General features: G+C 42.5%; 1 protein-coding gene across 2 annotated transcripts in view; it reads right to left on the reverse strand.

The window, feature by feature from the left end:
* Positions 1-25000, reverse strand: part of LOC135106167 (pentraxin-4-like) — a 165311-nt gene that overhangs the window by 68940 nt on the left and 71371 nt on the right. The window lies entirely within an intron of this gene.

A 25000-nucleotide genomic window follows, 5' to 3' on the forward strand; every position in this document is an offset into this window, starting at 1 on the left:
TAAGCCTATAATTAAAGCTATACTGGTTTTTAGGTTTTTTTTTTTTCATTTATTTATTTATTTATTTTATTTATTTATTTTTTTAAGGTTCTGGTTACAGATTAACAAGATTTTGACATTACTAACAAAAGAAACACTCTTGTGAACCCTGCTAATCTTCTCTGTGAACCGTTTCTGAATACGGGCTTTTCTACGAAATGGGACGCTAACGTACCCTACTGTCCTATTTACAGGCATTAGCGCTAGCCTGTTACCCGGATCATTCAGGAAGCAGCGTCGACAGTCGATGGTAAGAATTCAAAATTACTCTTGGCTGTATTATCAACTTTATATATATATATATATATATATATATATATATATATATATATATATATATATATATATATATATATATATATATATATATATATATATATATATATATATATATATATATGTATATAGATAGATAGATAGATAGATAGATATTTTTTTTTTTTTTTTTTACACATTTGCATTAGTTTCTCCGAAAATATTCCTCACCTCCATATCATTCTCAGGGTACATAAAGATACGTATGCGAAGGAGGCCAAGAGTATTTTGCAGAGTAAGGCGTTGAGAGAGAAGCGATTTATGAATACCCTCTTGGGGATAACTTGGGCCGGGACATTGTGTATTTTAACAGGGAGGGTCGAGAGCATATCAATTATTAGCTAACTGCGTCAGGGAGACGTATTTAGATAAACATCAGACTGAGGTGATTGTAGCAAGAATAAGGATAAGGGGTTCGGAGAGATCGAAGATCTTCAATGATATCCCACCCGCAGGTCGCTAACCCCAACCAAGGTTGGTTAGGTGGCCTAATAACCACCAAGCAAGTGTCCTTCACCTCCCCTGCCGTTAACGCGCGGTAGTGGAGGGGCATCAAAATTAAACTTTTTTTTTTTCAGTTTTCTTATTTTTCCCACAACGGGGGATCAAGGATTTAAACCTGTTGTGAGTGAAGTTAACATCATGGGAACCGGTGGTAATAAACCTAATAGATTGGGACCCTCAAGAGGAAGAGAGGGAAGCGAAGCCACTGTCCGTAGGACAAGTAGACCAAAATACGATAAAAAAAAATTGAGAGCGAAGTGGAAGATCTGAAGGACAGCATCCAGGACCTAATATGCGAGGTTAAATTAAACCAATTCACACCAACACCCAAAACCCTCTTGAAACCATGTGATGTACTAGTCTTGGAGATAATACATCTTCAGGAAGTGGAAGGAGATGCTAGGCTCAGTGTTTTTGTCACATACTAAGAATTGCTACCGGAACACGTCTGAGGGACAAAGGATATTCTTAAGTAGAGTCGATGCCCAGTTAGTATTTACATCCAGAGCATTTTAGCTAAGAAGGAATCACTGATCTGGGAACTATAAAAAAAAAAAAAAAAAAAAACTTCTCATTGAAGAGCTCACGGACCAGTTACCAAAAGATCTTAGCATTCATCAATGAGCTGAAATATTCATATAGAGAAGATCTGGTAGAGTTTATAACCCAGTTAAAGTGGAGGTTTACCTTCCTGGGAGTTAAAGCTGGTTTAGATGAGATCCCTAATGAAAAGAAAATAAAAAGAGAAAATTTTAAGAGGGGTGCCAAAAGACTGCTGTGAACAGCTGGAGTTGTTCCGAGATGAAAATGTCTCGTTGAAAAGGTTCATGGAGAAGGTGGAAATTAAAAGGGTAATAGCTCTGACCAGAAGTAAGGAGGAAGTTTTCAGAGTACCGTTCCCTTCACGACCAGTTTTCGTAGAGCAGCTAAGCTGGAAGAGGGAGGTTTAACAGCGAATTTAACAGAATATGCGAATAGTAGGACAAGCTCACAGTCCCAACTGTGTCCGCCACCCTCTTACGCTTCTCGCCTGTCAATAATTTTGGCGCGATCTCTGTGGGGTCTCCCATGCGCCTTGCTTGCTCATCAATCAAGAGTTGAGTCTGGCCCAAGCCTCGGGGGTCGGACCTCTGGGGCCTCGGCTGACACTCCCTTATATCCGTAGTATTTCTTAATATACGGCAACTTTGTATCACTGTGTTTTCCTGAACACCATGGGTAACTCTACAACCACAACAAATAAGACTAAAACAAGCTAAATCTTGTACAATCGCCTCAGTAATTATATTTACTGATTGTTACCTAACCACTGATCATCCTTGTGGGAACCGCCTTGTCGTGGTGGGTGACCTGTAGTATGCACCACACACACACACACACACACACACACACACACACACACACACACACATATATATATATATATATATATATATATATATATATATATATATATATATATATATATATATATATATATATATACACACACACACATATACACACACACACTCTCTCTCTCTCTCTCTCTCTCTCTCTCTCTCTCTCTCTCTCTCTCTCTCTCTCTCTCTCTCTCTCTCTCTCTACTTCAGTCACGCTTAAACACATTTTTCACGTTTTTTTCCGTTCTTTTTCTGCTTTTCACACAAACTATTCTATTCTTATTATTTTCACATTGCCTCATCCATATTTTATGTGTCATGTTTCGCTCTGAATTTTCTATCTATACATATCCTTATCATATCCACATTACATGATACACAAGTACACACACACACACACACACACACACACACACACACACACATAGTTCATAGTTCATAGTTTTATTGACCACAACATCTTGCACTTACAGTAATAATTACATAACAATATTAATTTATGAGTCCAACATAACTCAGTACTATAATAAATCTTGTTCATTACAGAAAAGAAAACAGGTCACCAATATGACAACTAATGTTACATAACCCTAATATCTAAATATGTCACAAATTGTGGGAATATAAGTTCAAGATTGAGCTTATAATAATGCATAGTCTTGTATTATCAAAGGAACCACTGAATAGTTCCTGTAGTGTAGAATATGTATATGTGTCACGGATGTGTTGTGAGAGGGGACATTGCTCGATGACATGAACTTCTGTCTGTACTTGTCCGCAGGGACACAGCCGCTCCTCTAGAGGTAGGCGGCCACGCCCCCGTCTTTTCCACCTGCCCACCTCAACTGCTAACCAGTGTGCCGACAGACGAAATCTTGTGAAATTAATTCTTAGGTCTTCTCTGATTCCCTTTTTGCGGGTGTAGATATCATGAACCGATAGACTGGGATTTATTGCTTTGTATGTTACTCTCCTGGAGGAATCTGAGGCAGATATGTCACACTTTAATTTTTCCATGGCAATATGTATATCATTTCTGTCGTCGTTAATCAAATGAGAAATAAAAGATCTTGTATTAAGTCTATTATTAAGAGTGGTTTTAATAGCAAAGATCAAGGGGTCATCATTTATATGCACTCTTTCTTGCCACATCTTTTTAAAAAACTTTCTTTGTCTGCTCAGCACAAGGTCTTTCAGTGGAGGGTAACCCAATTCCACATAACACATGTCATTACAGGTTGTTGTTCTAACACAAAGCAATTGTTTGATACATAAGTTGTAAAGTCTAGTTATAGGCCTCAAATCAGCATTCAGCCAGGATTCACAGCCGTACAGTATGGCTGACATTAGTGCAGCATCAAATATTCTCTTCTTTACAACAAATGGTATGTCATTATTTTTCTTTAAAAAGCAAATTAATTTATTGACATGAGCCATCTTAGTACTGGCATGAACCTTGACAGAAGAAGAGAGACAACCATCACAAGTAAATGGGGAACCTAGGTATATATATTGGCTGCATGACTCTACTACTAATTCACCAACCTTCAATGGTTCTTTATCTCTCGTAGTTCCACAAATTACAAAAAACTTAGTCTTTGAAACATTAACTTTCATCCCGTAATTATCACAAAATTGCTTTAAAGTTTCTAGTTTTCTTAACATGCTTGCTCTAGAGGTGGCTAACAGGACTGTGTCGTCCATTAATACCAGTAGATGGAGCCAAGAGAGGAAACCTTCTGGTGCACAACTTTCTTTGACAAGTTTAATTAAGTCATTAACATATAATATAAAGAGGAGGCATGAAGTGGGGGACCCTTGGCGTACACCAATTGTGGCCGATATTACTACTGTGCCAAGAATGCTGTCGGTGACACGGTACATAGCAATCAGTGCAGCCAACATAACTCCACCACAACCATGTCTCTGTAAAATCTTAAACAAAATTCGTCTAGCTACAAGTTCGTAAGCCTGGGAAAAATCGACAAATGTGACAAATAGGGTGTTTTTCTTTTTTTTTGCAAAATCAGTTAACAGTCGCAAAGTTACAATATGTTCAGTGCATCCTCGTCCTTCCTGAGCTCCTGCTTGTTCTCTATAAGGAATAAACCAGGCCCGAAGCCTTTCACACAATATTAAATCGTAAACTTTGGTAATGCTATTTAACACAGAGATTCCTCGATAATTTCTAGCTTCCTGCCTATTACCTTTCTTAAATATTGTAAAGAACTTCGCTGTGGTCCAACTCACTGGGTAACTGGCAGAGAGGAAGACAGAATTGAATAACACAGTCAGAATGACTATCCAGTTTGCTGGGAGTAGCTGGAACACACCAGGTGCTATTCCATCAGGACCACAAGCTTTATCTGCTTTCATTTTCTTAATCTGTACTGTCACTTCATCGGTAGTAATACTCTCATCTAACACTGGAATGTTAATATTAGGGACATCGTTCTCCTCAAAATCATCCAATAAATCAAGGTCAGTCACAGTCTCAAAAAAAGTTTTAAATTCGTCATCAGTAGGAGAATCATGAACAGTAGGTCTATTTTGAAATTTATCCTTCCAGTCAATGGCCTTCCAAACTCTAGCATCATCACGATCATGTAGAATCCTATCCCAACGGTTTGTATTTCTGGTTACGTTATCAGTAACAACAACATTACCTTGACTTGCCTGAGAACACTCATATAACACTTCAGCTATATTTTTGACAAACTCATTCACATCAAAAACATTGGTGTCTACATTAGTATTAGATATGTTGTCCACAAAAGCCTCTTGATCAATACGTGGCCAATTAATTGGTTTCTTTACAAATGCATTGTGGTTTGAGTGTTTCAGTATCGCATGTTCACCAAGCTGACAAGCTCTGTTGAAAAGATCACCAATATCTATGTCAGGTACTGATAATTGCAATGAAACAGGAGCATGGTCAGAGGGTAGGAAATCTGTGTGATGTACACTAAACTCATCAATATGGTTAACCATATTATTTGATGTCATGCATATATCCAGCTCCGATATCCACACATCACCTTGCCTGTATGTTACATTGCTTGTAAACTCTTTCTCTCTAACTCTTAAATTATTAACAACAACAAATTTATGGTCTATACACAGAGTGGCCAGAACATAGACATTATCATTAAGCCTGTCGACATGGTCAGGAATGCGAGGGTAAGAATAGTCATAATAATCTGGTAACTCAGCACGCATCGGTAATTCACGCACAAACTCTCCAAATCTTGCATTTAAGTCACCACACACACACACACACACACACACACACACATACACACATACATTGTAAATATACTATATATAATTGCAAATATTTGTCCGCTAATATTTGCATAGAAGTGCGCTTTGCCAGCCAATATACCAAAGACAGGAAAAGAGACAAATTGCTTTTCTTAACTTGAGCCCAGTGAAATATAATACTATGTAACAAAATTTCACTTTTGTCTTGTCCTTGGCCCCAAACCATAATTTTCAAGTTATTTCCATCTAAAAAAAAAAAAAAAAAGTTATTTTGATCCTAAAACTTTGCTTTTGTGGTTAGAATAATGAATTTAAATTTTTGCCTCATTTCATTATAGCATGGGTTACTATTAGTTTTCATGTCAGGTAAAGACCTTTGCAGAATCTCAATTGCTTATCTAATTGCTTCTGAAATGTTGCAATTAAAACAATGAAAGAAATATATATATTTTTTTATGTAGGAAGGATACTGTGTTCTAAACATTTTTAATTTTAATAAGATCATTCTTAAAATGACCAGATCTAGCAAGATATTTTTCATATTTAGAATATTTCATATTCATTTACTTACACTTTTAGAAGTTTCCAGAACATTTTTACATATTCTATTCAATGTAAACATTTTCAGAATATTCTAGAACTTACTGTAATACAGTAGAAATATGTAGAAGTATCAAGAATTTTCTAGAATCTGCAAGAATTTTCTTGAATGAGAACATTCTGGACACATTCTAGAAAGACTAAGAATATTACGGACTACTGTCTGACAATATAAAAGTAGAGGCTTCCAGACTACCAATCAGTTCTGCTTTGGCTGCATGAGAAGACACATCACACGAGGTGAAATGGCATCAAGAGGATGCAATCATTCTGCAGATGCATTCTGGTACATATCTCGTCAATTCATGAAGACAAGAGGAAAGAAGTTCTCCGTGACAGCATCTGGTAAAATAGTGAAGTTTAGCTATTTCGGAACAAAAAAAAAAAATTCTAAAAGCCGCAAAAGCAAAGTTTGACAGGAATAATCTTTGTTTATTGTTTTGCAATGAAAAGGAGTTGGAAAATAACACTTACTTCTCAAAGACAAAAATCGTGTTACATAGTGAATCTATAGACAACTATTTCAAGAATTATGGACCAACGGTTATGGGGTATAAGGAGACTCATTCTTCGAGGCCAGCAGCAGCATGTGGACCGGACACCAGCGAGTATGACACCAAACATGGCCACAACAGGCTTGTGTAAGAAGAGGAAAAAGGAAAGAAGAGAGAGAGAGAGAGAGAGAGAGAGAGAGAGAGAGAGAGAGAGAGAGAGAGAGAGAGAGAGAGAGAGAGAGAGAGAGAGAGAGAGAGGGGGAGGGGAAGGGGGGAAGGCGCACAGCCGAAAGATGTGAATCGTTTTAGTTTTTTTTTTTTTTTTTTTTTTTTTTTTTTTTTTTTATTTAAACAAAAATTTACATCAGGCTTAAAACAACACGTTTTTTATGCTGTTATTTGAAAAGCCTATACTTAAATGTAAGGAAGAAAATATATACAAAAAGTAAACTCATCCTACTATATATATATATATAGACATGATTAACACAGCACTAGTGTGGGGGGTTGTGTTTTACGCCACCTGTGTGCAGCCACTTTCACCTGCTGGAGTGTCATTGTTTGTGTATCACTCGTGGCTGCCGTAAACACATTCCACAGTCTGGAGGTTCTAGCTGTGTAAGAGCGCTGGTGCTGCCTCGAGTAAGATCGAGGCACTTGCACCAGCATGTCATTGGAGGTGGTGGTCCTGGACTCCCTCTGGACAGCTCGTGGTGGGAGCCTTATCGAGCTGAGATGAGGGACCTCCAGAACCCGGGCCTTGTGCTGGACCACCAGCGCCGACACGTCCCGCCGATGCTCTAGCGACGTGACTCCGGTCTGCTCCTCCTGCTGCTGCTGCTGCTGCTGCTGCTGCTGCTGCTGCTGCTGTCCGTCCATCCCCACCAAGCGCAGGGCACGGCGTTGCACAGCATCCAGTCTCTGCAAGTGGGTGGGGGCACTCGACATCCAGGACAAGGCACTGTACTCCATACAAGGCCGTATCTGAGCCTTGTACAGTGTGAGGATGCCCCGGGAGTCGAGGTTTCCTGACATCCGACGCAGTGCAGAGACTCGCTGGGAGACCTGGTGGGCAACAGCAGCAACATGGCGGTCAAAGCGCAGGCCACAGTCCACTGTCACTCCCAGCAACTTGACGTGTTCCTGGAGGGGAAGTGTCTGGCCTCCAAAAATCAGACAGCCTGAGACGGCTGGGGAGGCAGCTGGGGACCGTGAGATGACCATGGCCTGCGTCTTTTCTGGAGCGAAGCTGACTTGCCACGCCTCTCCCCACTCCATCACCAGCCTGAGCTGCCTATTTAGCTCTCTAACGGCTCGTTGACTGTCGGAGCGGCAGTAGGAGCGGGAGAGATTGCAGTCGTCGGCGTATGCAAGCAGAGTCGGGATTTGCCGCAGGAGGTCATCGATGTATATGTTCCACAGGATCGGGCCCAACACTGAACCCTGTGGAACTGAGGCCTGTATAGGTAACGGCTGGGATGCCTGTCCATTGATGACTACCCGGAGGGTTCTCCCCTGGAGGTAGTCCTCGAGCAGTGCAAGGAGGTTGCCCTGGATACCCTTGGCGCAAAGCTTTTTTACAAGCCCCGCGTGCCAGACCCTATCAAAGGCCCCAGCAATGTCCAGGGCCACCACAAGAGTATCCAGACCTTCGTCCAGGGCATCCTGCCAGCCTTGGGAGAGGAGGGTGAGGAGGTCCGCTGTTGAGCGGCCAGGCCGGAAGCCGAACTGTCTGTCTGAGAGGAGGCGGTGCTCACTCAGGTGATGACAGATGACACCTGCCACCACCTGCTCCAGCAACTTGCCCACCACGGAGAGCAGCGAGATGGGTCTGTAGTTGCTGGGCTCAGACTTTGAGTTCTTCTTGTGGGCTGGTACCACTCGCGCCTCCTTCCATATAGAGGGCCACCTGTGCTCCATCAGGCAGGCCCTGAAGACGCTGGTGAGAGGACCTGACAGCTCACTGGCGCAACGTTTGAGGAGCCGCGGGCTGATGTCGTCCGGGCCGGTGGCTTTGTTCTCCTCTACTTCCCTCATCAGCCGCTCCACCTGTTCACGTGTCACCTGAACATCGGCGACGGTGTGGTCTGTTTCCTGAGGGAGGTGAGGTGGACGTCTACCCGGATCAGTGACTGACATCTTCTCTGCGAAAAAATCAGCGAGTAGAGAAGCCTTGTCCTCACTGCTGGCGGCTGTTGTCCCGTCCGGCCTTGTTAGTGGAGGAACAGTGTCGCGGCGGCCTGTTCCTTGCTGCTCCTTGACAAGCCTCCACCAGGTCTTGTGGCCAACCCCTGAGCCACAGAGCTTTTGCCTCAGGTCCTCTCGCTGCTGCCGTCTCGCCCACCTGCAGGTAGCTGTCACCCGTCTACACGCCACACGGTGTTGGGCCCAGTTGTAGTGTGTTGGACGACGTTTGTACCTCACCCAGGCTTCGTGTTTAGCCTCAGCGGCCGCTCGGCATCGGTAACCAAACCAAGCAGGGTCATTAGGCCTAACGAGGTACCTTCTGCTGGGGACGTGTTGCTGCTGGAGGGCAAGGAGCTTGGTGGTGAGGGCACGGGCCTTTTCCTCCGCGTTGCCTATCAGTAGGGCGTCCCAGTCCAAGCGAACGATGTCGTGTCTCAGGGATGCCCAGTCAGCCTGCTCCCACAGCCAGATAGTGCGCGGGGCGGCGGCCTCCCTCGCTATATCCAGCTTGACTCGTGCCAGCACGGCATGGTGGTCGGAGGTGCCCACCGTCCCCAGTTGATGGCAGACGATGCTGGAGTCAGGGAGATCTGTTAGCACAGGGTCCAGCGACCCTCCCCTCTCATGTGTAGGGAAGGACACGTGGTTCGTCAGACCCTGCACCATCAGGAGGCTGTTAAAGGCATCCTGCTCCAGGTGGAAGTTTAGATCCCCCAGAATCATGACGTGGGAACACTTGTGCCGCTGTAGCATAGTGTCCAATTCCTCCGTCAAAAAATCCAGCGCTGAACGTCCTTGCCTTGGGGGACGGTACATGACACACAGGAGGAGTCCTGTGCTGTCATTTATTACCACTCTGAAGAACAGCGCCTCCATTCCTTCAGGCAGCACCACGTCAATTTTTTGAGTTTGGAGGCCGTGTTTGAAGCAGGCAGCCACGCCTCCGCCCACTCTATGCTCACGGTCCTTCCTCGCCCACTTTGTGTAGCCCGGGATGTTGCCAAACGTCGGCTCCACCTCACCACTGAGCCACGTTTCCGTGACGGCAACAATGTCCGCGTTGTGTCGGAGGACAAAGTTGTGGGTGAGGTCACCAAGGTTGGTGCGAAGGCCCCTCACGTTGGCCGACACAACACAACATCCTCTTCATATAAAAGCTTTTACTTGTCGATAAGTTAATCTACCAAAGATTAGAAGGGGTGGAAGGTTGACTGGAAAAAAGACATGCCTTGGGTCTATCATTATTGTGCTTGACTTTACTCTTTTACACGCAGGCCTGTGTGCTGATAGATACTATCAGGAAAACTCTAACGTGGTATAAAACATGCATGAAAAAAAAAAAAAAAGGAGTAACTAATTTGACAAGGCAGAGGTGTGTCACGACCCTGGTTATCTTTCCAAGAAAGTGAACGGTATACTGAACACAGAAAGTTTTAAAGGTCTGGATTTTTAAAGGCCTCAAATACCTACCCGACCTATCCGAAATCGTCAGCTATTATACCCTCTCACAAACCCCTTACCTTGGCAAAGAACGCCAGGAACCACCTCAATACCAGATCAGTGTTGGGATAGAAAACACAATTATTCTATATAATAACAGGATATATTAATAATAATGTTAACTTATAAATAAATTGAGGTAATACACATTAAAAGAAATTAGGAAACAAATTTCTATCCTAGATCAACACAGGGAAATTCCCACACTCAATAACAATACGTTTCCCTTTATTCAGGCTCTTACATCGCCTCTCCTGTTGCTTAAAGGTTATACATTCAAATATATGACATTGCCATCACTTCACAAAGCACTAAAATCCTTTAACCCCTTCACAGGCCGCTGGAATATTTTCCCCAGCTGTAGGAATTTCCACATACGAAGTCACCGCGTCGTTAAACAACTATTTCCATATTTTACCTTTTCAAACCTCACCAGACATGATCACCATCATCATAGTTCACCTGTAACATCACAACACCATCACCAAAGCCACTAATGACGCCATCACACCACTATAACCCCAATCACAAAATGGCTGCCTCTCATCGTTACGTCATCGACACAACTCACCAACTAAATTTCAGCAAACAAGACCTCTTGGTACCACTAAAGACTCACTAACCTGATCCTGGATATCAGGGTTATGTCACCACATCGCCAATACCTCCACACGCCCGCTCAATCACCATAGCACCACCCAAATTTATCCCGTGAGAACGCCTCCCCTTGTCTTTCCCCTTAGGCCTCTATGCGTTCTGAAAATTCTGTTGACTCTGACAGGAGAGGCAGACACGTACCACCCCTCGCCTCAACACATCTCACCTTGAAATACATTTTTTCCTTACATATACATACATATAAGGAACTTAAATTACGAAGAGAGTAATACTACGTGATATAAAATGAGTAAATGAGCCTTATACTAACTTATAACTAAAAATAAAGACATGCACAGGAAGAAAACGAAACACGGGGAACACTAAGAAAACGTGTTCCTTTTCATGGTAATCTCGGCAAATAACATGACAATCCTTCCCAAAAGAGGCGTGAGGCACATGATTAAGATGCCTCACGACTATATGGGGCGCGAGACAAAGCATCAACAATTGCGTTCTCGCTGCCTTTTTTTTTTGTGCAGGAAAATCAGGGGGCTGTGGTCGGTGAAGACCTGTACAGACTGCCCTGTCCCTTTGACATATACTTCAAAATGACTCAAACTCAGCACAAGTCCCAAAGCCTCTTTCTCAATAGTGTATCAGTTTCAACAATTACTTTTATTATATATATGTATATTTCATTATTTCATATATACATCTCATGTGTACCATGGCCAAACAGTCCTTTCTCCACCTCTCAAGAGAATTTCACACCCACTTTCAGTCCTTAGGGATAACACCTGCATACATATGTTCGTCTTCCTTCCTGGTCATTTCTCCTCCTTCTCTACCTCCAAGGAATTTCACACCCATTTCCAGTCCGTAGGGGTAACACCTTCTTTACCTCTCAAGGGAATTTCGCACCCATTTCCAGTCCTTAGGTCAGATAAATACAGCCCGCATGTAGCGAGCTCTCAGTTCATTCGGGAGTTCAGACACAGTCAGTCAGTCACCTAATCACGAGCAGTCAGTCTTGGTCTTTCACTCAGTTACGCTCAATCACAGTCAGCCATGAGAGATGCTGTTCAGTTATAAATCATAATACTTCAAAGAAAGAGAGAGAGAGAGAGTACAATCAGTCTCACGTTACGGTTTCGTCTCGAATCCAGTTTGTACAATCAGTCATCCATTAAATCAAGAACTCTCATCGTGTCTTTTATTCGCACACATAGCAAAATATCATGCGACTACTCACGACCTCCAAGCTACCAGAATAACCGCCTCACCCCACTCCTCCACGCTACCAACACTCCAAGCATCCTCATCGACTGTGCAAGTAACAAGCATCATCAATTATCAACTCCAGAACAACAGAGGTGACTAAAAAAATCTGATACACAAGTGGCGCATCAACTCAGAAACACTGATGGGTAACACCTTAATCTAGAACAATGGTGGACAAAAGCTTTCCTATCATTGATGGTAAAGCGGTGTTGTGCTATCGAAGACACATCAAGACTCATAAGTACACACAGAGACGAGAATATCACACCCTATCGAGGCAAGTCCGACGCTGATACGCCACATGCTCTCACTCTCCTGGCCGCTCCCACGTGCTCCCACGTGATTCGTCCCTGTGGCCGCGTCCTGCTCCTCCCATGTGCACTTCATCGCCGCCATCCCAGTGCTTACAGACTTGGCTCCTTCCCCGAGCCACCCCCAGCCACCACCCTTTCCACCAGTGCTCACGGCCATCCCTCATCATCGGACGACCTTCCTGGGAAGTTCCACGCGCCTGTAGCTGTCAACACTCACACTATCCGGACCCGTCCAAGGTCATCTCCTCCCGCCTGCCCAGCTGTGTTCCTCCGGCCATCCGCTGTCATTTCCTGGCTAACATTTAAGTATCAATCCGGTCCAGATCATTCTTGCTTTTCACACTTCCTTCTTCTGTTATTAAGTGGTGCCTATCTGTCTATCTATCTACCTGTCTATCTATCTGTCTGTCTGTCTGTCTACCCGTCTCCTGCCGTCTGTCTCTCTGTCTGTCTGCTTATCAGTGTTTATATCATTCCCTTTTGTCTTTCATTATTATTGTTGTTGGGTGTGTTATTATTTGTGTATTATTCTGTGTTATATTGTGTGCTGTGTATTATGTGTTTTTATATTTTTGTGCCTATTCTTCCTTAATTGTCTGTGCATTTCACGTCGCTCAAACAAACATGCTCACAGTCTGCACCCTCTCCTCCATTACCTGCCAACAATGTCCACTGAAACAACCGCTACTCCTCATATCACCTTCATACACGAATCTCATCACCTTCCTAATTTTTCTGGTACTGGCACAGAGACTGTTCATCAGTTTATTCAAAGAATTGAGATGGAATGCATTCGACGTGCAGTTACATCTGATAAGGAAAAAAATCTCCATCTTAAAATCACGCATCTGTCACGAGCCTTCGAGTCTCGCTGGCCTGTTGGTGAAGTCAGACAGATTTGCCTCTCTGACCACCTTTGAGGACTTCACCACTCACTTAGAAATCATTTCCAGAGTCATTCCAAGTCATTCCAATTAGAATAGATATCGTTCATCGGGAAGAAATCCTGATATGCATTATTTGAGGCATACTAGTGATAACTAAGAAGAATTTATACTTATCATACTTAGTTTTATTATGTGTAAGCATTAATTTAATAGCATGCATTATACTTCAAGTAAATGTCTTCAGATTTGTAATCACAAATTTTTTGACAAAGTGACTCATAATCACTTTTTTTTTATGCCTTATTAATATCATAATCAACTCTCTAACATATTGATGCATGTAATGAAAAGTATAGATATTCAGTAAATCACATTTTTTTTTCATTAACCTTATTTCAGGTGAATACAAGGAAATTAATATATGGAAGTAATGTGCTTTGCCTCCTAAATATCATAAAAAGTATTCTACCTAATGAGTTTATGATGATTGCAACTAAGGACTGCAGGACAGCATGTATCATATCCCCACAATGAAGCAATTATTGTGATATTTTGCCCTAATTTAAGTATTTGCTATGTATTTTTTTTTTTTTTTTGCAATCTAATGAATGACATAAAGCAAGAGATCGAATGTCAAAATGCAAGTATGGAAACGTATGTGAGTTTGATATAAGTAACAAAAGAATAATAAACCTCAAAACATTTACCACAGATTTTCTCAAAACATGGATTTTCCAGTTAATTTAATGTTTTGTACCTTTTTGCTGCAGAAACACGGGTGCTTAGCAATGTATATATTGTTTGGAGAGAGAGAGAGAGAGAGAGAGAGAGAGAGAGAGAACACACACACACACACACACACACACACACACACACTATGGCCATCGTGACGGTGTGTAATCCGTCCGTGAGCGTATCTCTTGTCTAGACAGAGAGAGAGAGAGAGAGAGAGAGAGAGAGAGAGAGAGAGAGAGAGAGAGAGAGAGAGAGAGAGAGAGAGAGAGAGAGAGAGAGAGAGAGAGAGAGAAAGGACACACACACACACACACACACACACACACACACACACACACACACACACACCTCATCGACAGGAAGCAGTAGGCACCTGTCGAAACGATGATTACTCCCAGTAAGGTCTAAAGCACTAAATCAGGGGGTGCTGTGAACTTATCATTAAACCCAGCTGTGACCTCACTGAACGTTTGTGTCTCACTGTCCCTTTGTGTCTCACAACACAAGGGAGCAGTCATAGCTTGCCCTCTATTCCTTCACTCAAAACTAGAAGCACCTAATTACACCTAATTAGCACCTTCTGCAACATTCGCGGTCTAAGATCTAATTTTCAATCTGTAGAACACCACCTCTCCTCTTCTAAACCTCATCTTCTTTTCCTCACTGAAACTCAGGTGTCTGAGGCAACTGACAGTAGCCCCTTTTCTGTTCCCTCCTACTTTCTCTATCCTCATTTTCGATCCAAAGCTGGATGCTGCGTTTATGTGCGCAATGACTTAACCTGCTCTCGTGCCCACGCTCTTGAATCTTCCGAGTTTTCCACCATCTGGCTACGACTACAGAGTCATTCTCATACTAAATTTATCTGTGCTGTATACCTCTCTCCTAACTCCTCTGACTATAAGAAATTCTTTGACTACTTAACTTCCAAAGTGGAGCACATTCTGACCCTCTTCCCTTTTGCAGAGATCTCCATTCTTGGAGACTTCAATGTTCACCACCAGCTTTGGCTTTCCTCTCCCTTCACTGACCATCCTGGTGAACTAGCCTACAACTTTGCTATCCTCCATGACCTAGAGCAATTGGTGCAACACCCTACTCGTATTTCTGACCGTCTTGGAGATACGCCCAACATTCTTGACCTTTTCCTGACCTCTAATCCTTCTGCTTATGCTGTCACCCTTTCTTCTCCGTTGGGCTCCTCCGATCACAATCTCATATCTTTATCTTGTCCTATCACTCCAATCCCTCCTCAGGATCCCCCTAAGCGAAGGTGCCTCTGGCGTTTTGCCTCTGCTAGTTGGGGGGACCTGAGGAGGTATTTTGCTGATTTTCCTTGGAATGACTACTGCTTCCGTGTCAGAGACCCGTCTTTGTGTGCTGAGCGCATAACAGAGGTGATAGTGTCTGGCATGGAGGCGTACATTCCTCACTCTTTTTCTCGTCCTAAACCTTCTAAACCTTGGTTTAACACAGCTTGTTCTCGTGCTATACATGATAGAGAGGTGGCCCACAAAAGGTACTTAAGCCTTCCATCACCAGAATCTCATGCACTTTATATTTCTGCCCGGAACCATGCCAAGTCTGTTCTCCAACTAGCCAAAAACTCCTTCATTAACAGAAAATGTCAAAACCTTTCAAGATCTAACTCCCCTCGTGATTTCTGGCATCTAGCCAAAAATATCTCCAATAACTTTGCTTCTTCTTCTTTCCCTCCTCTACTTCAACCAGATGGCACCACTGCTATCACGTCTATTTCTAAAGCTGAACTCGATTCGATTCTGGGCTTGTTCCTCCCTCTCCCCCACCATCTGACTACTTCATGCCACGTATTAAAATTCTTCGTAATGATGTTTTCCATGCCCTCGCTGGTCTAAACCCTCGGAAGGCTTATGGACCTGATGGGGTCCCTCCTATTGTTCTCCGAAACTGTGCCTCCGTGCTTGCACCTTGCCTAGTCAAACTCTTTCAGCTCTGTCTGTCAACATCTACCTTTCCTTCTTGCTGGAAGTTTGCCTACATTCAACCTGTTCCTAAAAAGGGTGACCGCTCTAATCCCTCAAACTACCGTCCTATTGCTTTAATTTCCTGCTTATCTAAAATTTTTGAATCTATCCTCAACAGGAAGATTCTTAAACATCTATCACTTCACAACCTTCTATCTGATCGCCAGTATGGGTTCCGTCAAGGCCGCTCTACTGGTGATCTTCTGGCTTTCCTTACTGAGTCTTGGTCATCCTCTTTTAGAGACTTTGGTAAAACTTTTGCTGTTGCCTTGGACATATCAAAAGCCTTTGATAGAGTCTGGCACAAAGCTTTGATTTCCAAACTACCCTCCTACGGTTTCTATCCATCTCTCTGTAACTTCATCTCAAGTTTCCTTTCTGACCGTTCTATTGCTGCTGTGGTAGACGGTCACTGTTCTTCTCCTAAATCTATTAACAGTGGTGTTCCTCAGGGTTCTGTCCTGTCACCCACTCTCTTCTTATTATTCATTAATAATCTTCTAAACCAAACTTCTTGTCCTATCCACTCCTATGCTGATGATACCACCCTGCACTTTTCCACGTCTTTTCATAGACGTCCAACCCTTCAGGAGGTAAACATATCACGCAGGGAAGCCACAGAACGCTTGACTTCTGATCTTTCTAAAATTTCTGATTGGGGCAGAGCAAACTTGGTATTGTTCAATGCCTCAAAAACTCAATTCCTCCATCTATCAACTCGACACAATCTTCCAGACAACTATCCCCTCTTCTTCAATGACACTCAAATGTCCCCCTCTTCTACACTGAACATCCTCGGTCTGTCCTTTACTTATAATCTGAACTGGAAACTTCACATCTCATCTCTAGCTAAAACAGCTTCTATGAAGTTAGGTGTTCTGAGACGTCTCCGCCAGTTTTTCTCACCCCCCCCCAGCTGCTAACTCTGTACAAGGGCCTTATCCGTCCATGTATGGAGTATGCTTCACATGTCTGGGGGGGTTCCACTCATACTGCTCTTCTAGACAGGGTGGAATCAAAAGCTTTTCGTCTCATCAACTCCTCTCCTCTAACTGACTGTCTTCAGCCCCTCTCTCACCGCCGCAATGTTGCATATCTAGCTGTCTTCTACCGCTATTTTCATGCCAACTGCTCTTCTGATCTTGCTAACTGCATGCCTCCCCTCCTTCCGCGGCCTCGCTGCACAAGACTTTCTTCTTTCTCTCACCCCTATTCTGTCCACCTCTCTAACGCAAGAGTTAACCAGTATTCTCAATCATTCATCCCTTTCTCTGGTAAACTCTGGAACTCCCTGCCTTCTTCTGTATTTCCACCTTCCTATGACTTGAATTCCTTCAAGAGGGAGGTTTCAAGACACTTATCCACCAATTTTTGACCACTGCTTTGACCCTTTTATGGGACTGGCATTTCAGTGGGCATTTTTTTTTATTAGATTTTTGTTGCCCTTGGCCAGTATCCTTCCTACATAAAAAAAAAAAAAAAAACACACACACCCTTCACCCAAAATTCAAAATTATCATGGCGACTCCTACACCAGCCTTGGGAGTCCATATCTGGGGAGGGGACCCCTGGTCAGACTGCTCTTCTGGTATCGACCCTGTGTCTTGACATCCCCCTCAACTTCTGCAACATTCAAGGTCTGAGATCTAATTTTCAATTTGTAGAGCACCACCTCTCTTTTACTAAACCTCATCTCCTTTTCCTCACTGAAACACAGATGTCTGAGGCAACTGACAGTAACCCCTTTTCTGTTTCTTCCTACTTCCTCTATTATCATTTTCAATTCAAAGCTGGATGTTGCGTGTATGTGCGCACTGACTTAACCTGATCTCGTGCCCAGATTCTTGAATCTTCCGAGTTTTCTGCCATCTGTCTACGACTACAGAGTAACTCTCAAACTAAATTTATCTGTTCTGTATACGTCTCACCTAAGTCCTGTGACAATATGAAATTCTTTGACTACTTATCTTCCAAAGTGGAGCACATTCTGACTCTTCCCTTTTGCGGAGATCTCATTTCTTGGAGACTTCAGTGTTCAACACAAACTTTGGCTCTCCTCTCTCTTCACTGACCATCCCGGCGAACTACTCACCCTACTCGTATTCCCGACCATCTTGGAGATACACCCAACATTCTTGATCTTTTCGTAACTTTTAACCTTTCTGCTTATGCTGTTACCCTCTCTTCTTTGTTGGGCTTCTCCAATCACAATGTCGTATCTGTATCTTGTCCTATCGTTCCAGCTTCAGGATCCCCTTTAGCAGAGATGCCTCTGGTGTTTTGCCTCTACTTGTTGGGGGCACCTGAAAAGGTCTTTTGCTGATTTTCCTTGGAATGACTACTGCATCCGTGTCAGAGACCTGTCTCTGTGTGCCGAACGCATAACAGGTGATAGTGTCTGGTATGGAGACGTGCATTTCTCACTTTTCTCTACCTAAATCTTCCAAATCTTGGTTTAACACAGAAATAGAGATAGAGAGAGGTAGCCCACAAAAGCTATTTGAGCCTTCCATTACCAGAATTTCATGCGCTTTATATTTCTACCCAGAACCATGCCAAGTCTGTTCTCCAACAAGCCATAAACTACTTCATTAATAAAAAGTGTCAAAATTTTTCAAGCTCTAACTCACCTCATGACTTCTGTCATCTAGCCAAAAATATCTCCAATAACTTTGCTTCTTCTTTCCCTCCTTTATTTCAACCAGAAATCACTGTTATCACATCTATCTCTAAGCCTGAAGGTTCGCTCAAACCTTTTTCTGAAAACTTTATCTTGGATGATTCAGGGTTTCTTCCTCTCTCTCCTGCACCCTCTAACTACTTTATGCTACCTGAAGCTGTTAAATTTACATTCTCTAGAGAGACGTAGGTTAAGAGGGGACCTGATAGAAGTCTTTAAGTGGTATGTAAGCAAAATTCTTAGGATCAGCAACCAGGGTAGAACAAGAAATAACGGGTTCAAGCTTGAAAAATTTAGGTTTAGGAAGGAGATAGGAAAAAATTGGTTCTCAAATAGAGTGGTAGATGAGTGGAACGGACTCAGTAATCATGTAGTTAGTGCTAGGACACTAGAGAGCTTTAAGAGAAGATTAGACAAGTTTATGGGTGGGGATAACAGATGGAAATAGGTAGGTGTGTTTCATACAGGGACTGCTACGTGTAAGCCTGGTCGCTTCTTGCAGCTTCCCTTATTTCTTATGTTCTTACGAGTATGTTCTTATGTTCTTATTATTTTTTTTTGTTTTGCAATGATGTTTTCCATGCAAATACTGGCTTAAACCCTCGGAAGGCTTATGGACCTGATGGGGTTCCTTCTATTGTTCTCCGAAACTGCGCCTCCGTGCTTGCACCTTGCCTAGTCAAACTCTTTCAACTCTGTTTGCCAACATCTATCTTTCCTTTTTGCTTGAAGTTTTCCTACATTCAGCCTGTTCCCAGAAATTGGTGACCGTTCTAATCTCTCAAACTACTGTCCTATTGCTTTAATTTCCTGCCTATATAAAGTTTTTTTCATCTATCCTCAACAGGAAGATTTTTAAACTTCTATCGCTTCACCATCTTCTATCTGATCACTAGTATGGGTTCTGTCAAGGCCGCTCTACTGGTAATCTTCTGGCTTTCCTTACTGAGTCATGATCATCCTCTTTTAGAGTTTTTCGTGAAACTTTTGCTGTTGCCTTAGACATATCAAAAGTTTTTGATAGAGACCATCGGTCTTTGATTTCCAAACTACCCTCCTACAGCTTCTATCCTTCTCTCTGTAACTTCATCTCAAGTTTCCTTTCTGACTGTTTTATTGCTGCTTTGGTAGACGGTCACTCTTTTTCCCCCAAATCTATTAATGGTGGCTTTCCTCATGGCTCTGTCCTGTCACCCACTCTTCCTATTATTCACCAATGATCTTTTGTCCTATCTACTCCTACGCTGATGATACCACGCTGCGACTTTCCATGACTTTTCATAGACATGCAGCCTTCCTGAAACCACCTATCAACTCGACACAATCTTCCGGACAACTATCCCCTCTTCTTCTGTGACACCCATCTGTTCCCCTCTTCTACACTGAACATCCTCGGTCTGTTTTTTTTCTTATAATGTAAACTGGAAACCCTAGCTAAAACAGCTTCTATGAAGTTAGGTGTTCTAAAACGTCTCCGCCAATTTTTCTCACCCCACCCCAACCTCTGACCTTATCCGTTCGTGTATGGATTATGATGCTTCACATGTCTTGGAGGGGTTCCATTCATACCGCTCTTTTTGACAGGGTGAATTCAAAAGCCTTTCGTCTCATCAACTCGTCTCCTCTAATTGACTGTCTTCAGCCTCTTTCTCATCGCCGCAATGTTGCATTTATAGCTATCTTCTACTGCAATTTTCATGCAAACTGCTTTTCTGATCTAGCTAACTGTATGCCTCCCCTCCTCCAACGGCCTCGCTGCACAAGAGTTTCTTCTTTTTTTTGTCCACCTCTGTCTTACTTCTGTCCACCTCTCTGATGCAAGAGTTAACCAGTATTCTCAATCATTCATCCCTTTCTCTGGTAAACTCTGGAACTCCCTGCCTGCTTCTGTATTTCTACCTTCCTATGACTTGAATTCCTTCAAGAGGGAGGTTTCAAAACACTTATCCTTCAATATTTGAATACTGCTTCGGACGTTCGGGGACCGGCATCTCGGTGGGTTTTTTTTTTTCTTTTTCATTGTATTTTTGTTGCCCTTTGCCGGTGTCCGTCCTTCATAAACACACACACACACACACACACACACACACAAACTATGGCAATCGTGTCGTTGTGTGGTCCGTGAGACTAACTCTTGCCTAAAGAGAGAGAGAGAGAGAGAGAGAGAGAGAGAGAGAGAGAGAGAGAGAGAGAGAGAGAGAGAGAGAGAGAAACACACACTATGCACGTCTAGCAATGTAAAAGTGATCATATATCTTGTATAACTGGCACCTAATACTTGCTGGATGCGGCCCAGCTAGCAATGGACAACACGTCGACACTAGTAACTCTCTCTCTCTCTCTCTCTCTCTCTCTCTCTCTCTCTCTCTCTCTCTCTCTCTCTCTCTCTCTCTCTCTCTCTCTCTCTCTCTCTCTCTCTCTCTCTCTCTCTCTCTCTCTCTCTCTCTCTCTCTCTCTCTCTCTCTCTCTCTCTCTCTCTCTCTCTCTCTCTATATATATATAGATATATATATATATATATATATATATATATATATATATATATATATATATATATATAGATAGATAGATAGATAGATAGATATATAGATATATAGATAGATAGATAGATAGATAGATAGATACATACATACATACATACATAAATAGATAGACAGATAGAGAGATAGACAGATATATAGATACATAGATAGGTAAACTTTGTACAGGGGCCTTATCCGTCCATGAATGGAATATGGTTCATATGTATGGGGGGCTCCATTCATACCGCTATTTTAGACAGGGTGGAATGAAAAGCTTTTCATCCTATTAACTCCTCTCCTCTAACTGACTATCTTCAGCCTCTTTCTCATATCCTCAATGTTGCATCTCTTGCTATCTTCTACCGCTGTTTTTACGCTAACTTCTCTTCTGATCTTGCTGACTACATGGTTCCCCTCCTCCCGTGGCACACAAATTACAAAATTATAGAGAGCTACAACAGCAAACACAAAACCAGGGCTGTCATAACAACAATGATGGAGGAGGCAGTAGGCACCTGCCGAAACGATAATTATTTCCAGTGAGGTCTAAAGAACTGGATCAGTGAACTTATCATTAAACCCATCTGTAACCTCACTGAACGTTTCCCTTTCTGTGTCACAACACAAGGAGGCAGTCACAGCCTGCCCTCTATAGACAACTCTCTTCCTTCACATAAAAACTACAAACACTTAATTACACATACACCCTTCACTCAAAATTCAAAATTATCATGTCGACTCCTACACTAGGCTCGGAGTCCTTATCTGGGGAGGAGACCACTAATGTCTCCAGGTACTACTCTTCTCATATCGACCCTAAGTGTCTTGACACCCCCCTCAACTTTTTCTTCATTAACTTCTGCAAAATTCGAGGTCTTAGATCTAATTTTCAATCTGTAGAACACCACCTCTCCTCTACTAAACTTCATTTTCTTTTCCTCACTGAAACACAGGTCTCTGAGGCAACTGACAATAGCCTCTTTTCTGTTACCTCCTACTTTCTCTATCCTCATTTTCAACCCAAAGCTGAATGTGGCGTTTATGTGCGCACCGACTTAACCTGCCCTCGTGCCCAAGCTCTTGAATCTTCCGAATTTTTCCACCATCTGCCTACGACTACGGAGTCACTCTCAAACTAAATTTATTTGTGCTGCATACCTCTCACCTAAATCATCTGACTATAACGGATTATTTTACTACTTTACTTCCCTTTTATCACCACCAGCTTTGGCTTTCCTCTCCCTTCACTGACCGTCCTGGTGAACTAACCTTCAATTTTGCTATCCTCCACTACCTAGAGCAATTGGTGCAACACCCTACTCGTATTCCTGACCGTCTTGGAGATACGCCCAACATTCTTGACCTTCTCCTAACCCTTAATCCTTCTGCTTATGCTGTCATCCTCTCTTCTCTGTTGGACTCCTCCGATCACAATCTCATATCTGTATCTTGTCCTATTGATCCAATCCCTCCTCAGGTTCCCCTAAACGGAGGTGACTCTGACGTTTTGCCTCTGCTTGTTGGGGGACCTGAGGAGGTATTTTGCTGATTTTCCTTGAAAAGACTACTCCTTCCGTGTCAGAGACACTTTTGTTATGCCGAAGGCACAACAGAAGTGATAGTGTATGGCATGGAGGCGTACATTCCTCACTCTTTTTTCTCGACCTAAACCTTCCAAACCTTGGTTTAACACAGCTTGTTCTCCTCCTATACATGATAGAGAGGTGGCCCACAAAAGGCACTTAAGACTTTCATCACCAGAATCTCATGCGCTTTATATTTCTGGCTGGAACCATACCAAGTTTGTTCTCCAACTAGCCAAAACTCCTTTATTAATAAAATGTGTAAAAATCTTTCAGGATCTAACTCCCCTCGTGACTTCTGACATCTAGCCAAAAACATTTCCAGTAACCTTGCTTCTTCTTCTTTTTCTCCTTTATTTCAACCAGATGGCACTACTACTATCACATCTATCTCTAAAGCTGAACTCTTCGCTCAAACCTTTACTAAAAACTACCTTGGACGATTCAGGGCTTGTTTCTCTGCTCCTTTATCCTCTGACTGTTTTATGCTACCTCTTAAAATTCTTCGCTGTGATGTTTTCCCTCGGAAGGCTTATGGACCTGATAGGGTCCCCATTATTGTTCTCTGAAACTGTGCACCCGTGCTTGCACCTTGCCTAGTCAAACTCTTTCAACTCTGTCTGTCAACATCTACCTTGCTGATGTTCCTCCTGGAAGTTTGCCTACATTCAGCATGTTCCTAAAAAGGGTGACCGTTCTAATCCTTCAAACTACCGTCATATTGCTTTAATTTCCTGTCTATCTAAAGTTTTTTTTTTTTTTTATCTATTCTCAACAGGAAGATTCTTAAACATCTATCACTTCACAACCTTCTGTCTGATAATCAGTATGGGTTCTATCAAAGCGGCTCTACTTGTGATGTTCTGGCTTTCCTTACCGAGTCTTGGTCGTCCTCTTTTAGAGGTTTTGGTACAACTTTTGCTGTTGCCTTGGACATATCAAGAACTTTTGATAGAGTCTGGCACAAAGCTTTGATTTCCAAACTACCCTTCTATGGTTTTTATCCTTCTTTCTGTAACTTCATCTCGTTTCCTTTCTGACCGTTCTGTTGCTGCTGTGCAGACGGTCACTCTTTTTCTCCTAAATCTATAAGCAGTGGTGTTCTTTAGGGTTCTCTCTTGTCATCTCCTAAATCTATTCAGGGTTCTCTCTTGTCATCCACTCTCTTCTTGTTCATCAATGACATTCTAAATCAAACTTCTTGTCCCATCCACTTCTACGCTGATGATACCACCCTACACTTTTCCATGTTTTTTTTTTTTTTTTTCATAGACGTCCAACCATTCGGGAAGTAAACATTTCACGGAACGAAGCCACAGAATTCCTGACTTCTGATCTTTCTATAATTTCTGATTGGGGCAGCGCAAACTTGGTATTGTTCAGTGCCTCATAAACTCAATTCCTCCATCTATCAACTCGACACAACCTTCCAGACAACCATCCTCTCTTCTTCAGTGGCATTCAACTGTCCTCCTCTTCTACACTGGACATCCTCGGTCTGTCGTTTACTTAAAATCTAAACTGGAAACTTCACATCTTATCTCTAGCTAAAACAGCTTCTATAAGGTTAGGTGTTCTGAGACGTCTCTTCCAGTTTTTCTCACACCCCCAGCTGCTAACTCTGTATAAAGCCCTTATCCGTCCATGTATAGAGTATGCTTCTCATGTTTGGGGGTGTTTCACTCATACCGTTCTTCTAGACAGTGTGGAATCAAAAGCTTTTCGTCCCATCAACTCCTCTTCTTTAACTGACTGTCTTCAGCCTCTCTCTCATCGTCGCAATGTTTGCGTCTCTAGCTATTTTCTATTGCTATTTTCATGCTAACTGCTCTTCTGATCTTGCTAACTGCATGCCTCCCATCCTCCCGCAGCCTTGCTGCACAAGACTTTCTTCTTTCTCTCACCTCTCTTCTGTCCATCTCTTTAATGCAAGAGTTAACCAGTATTCTCAATCTTTCATCTCTTTCTCTGGTAAACTCTAGAGTTCTCTGCCTGCTTCTGTAATTCCACTTTCTTATAACTTGAATTCCTTCAAGAGGGAGATTTCAAGATCCTTTTTCTTCAATTTTTATCTACCTCTTTGGACCCTGTTCTGGGACTAGCATCT

The sequence above is a fragment of the Scylla paramamosain genome, chromosome 13 (genome assembly GCF_035594125.1).
Source record: "Scylla paramamosain isolate STU-SP2022 chromosome 13, ASM3559412v1, whole genome shotgun sequence".
NCBI classification, from domain to species: Eukaryota; Metazoa; Arthropoda; class Malacostraca; order Decapoda; family Portunidae; genus Scylla; species Scylla paramamosain.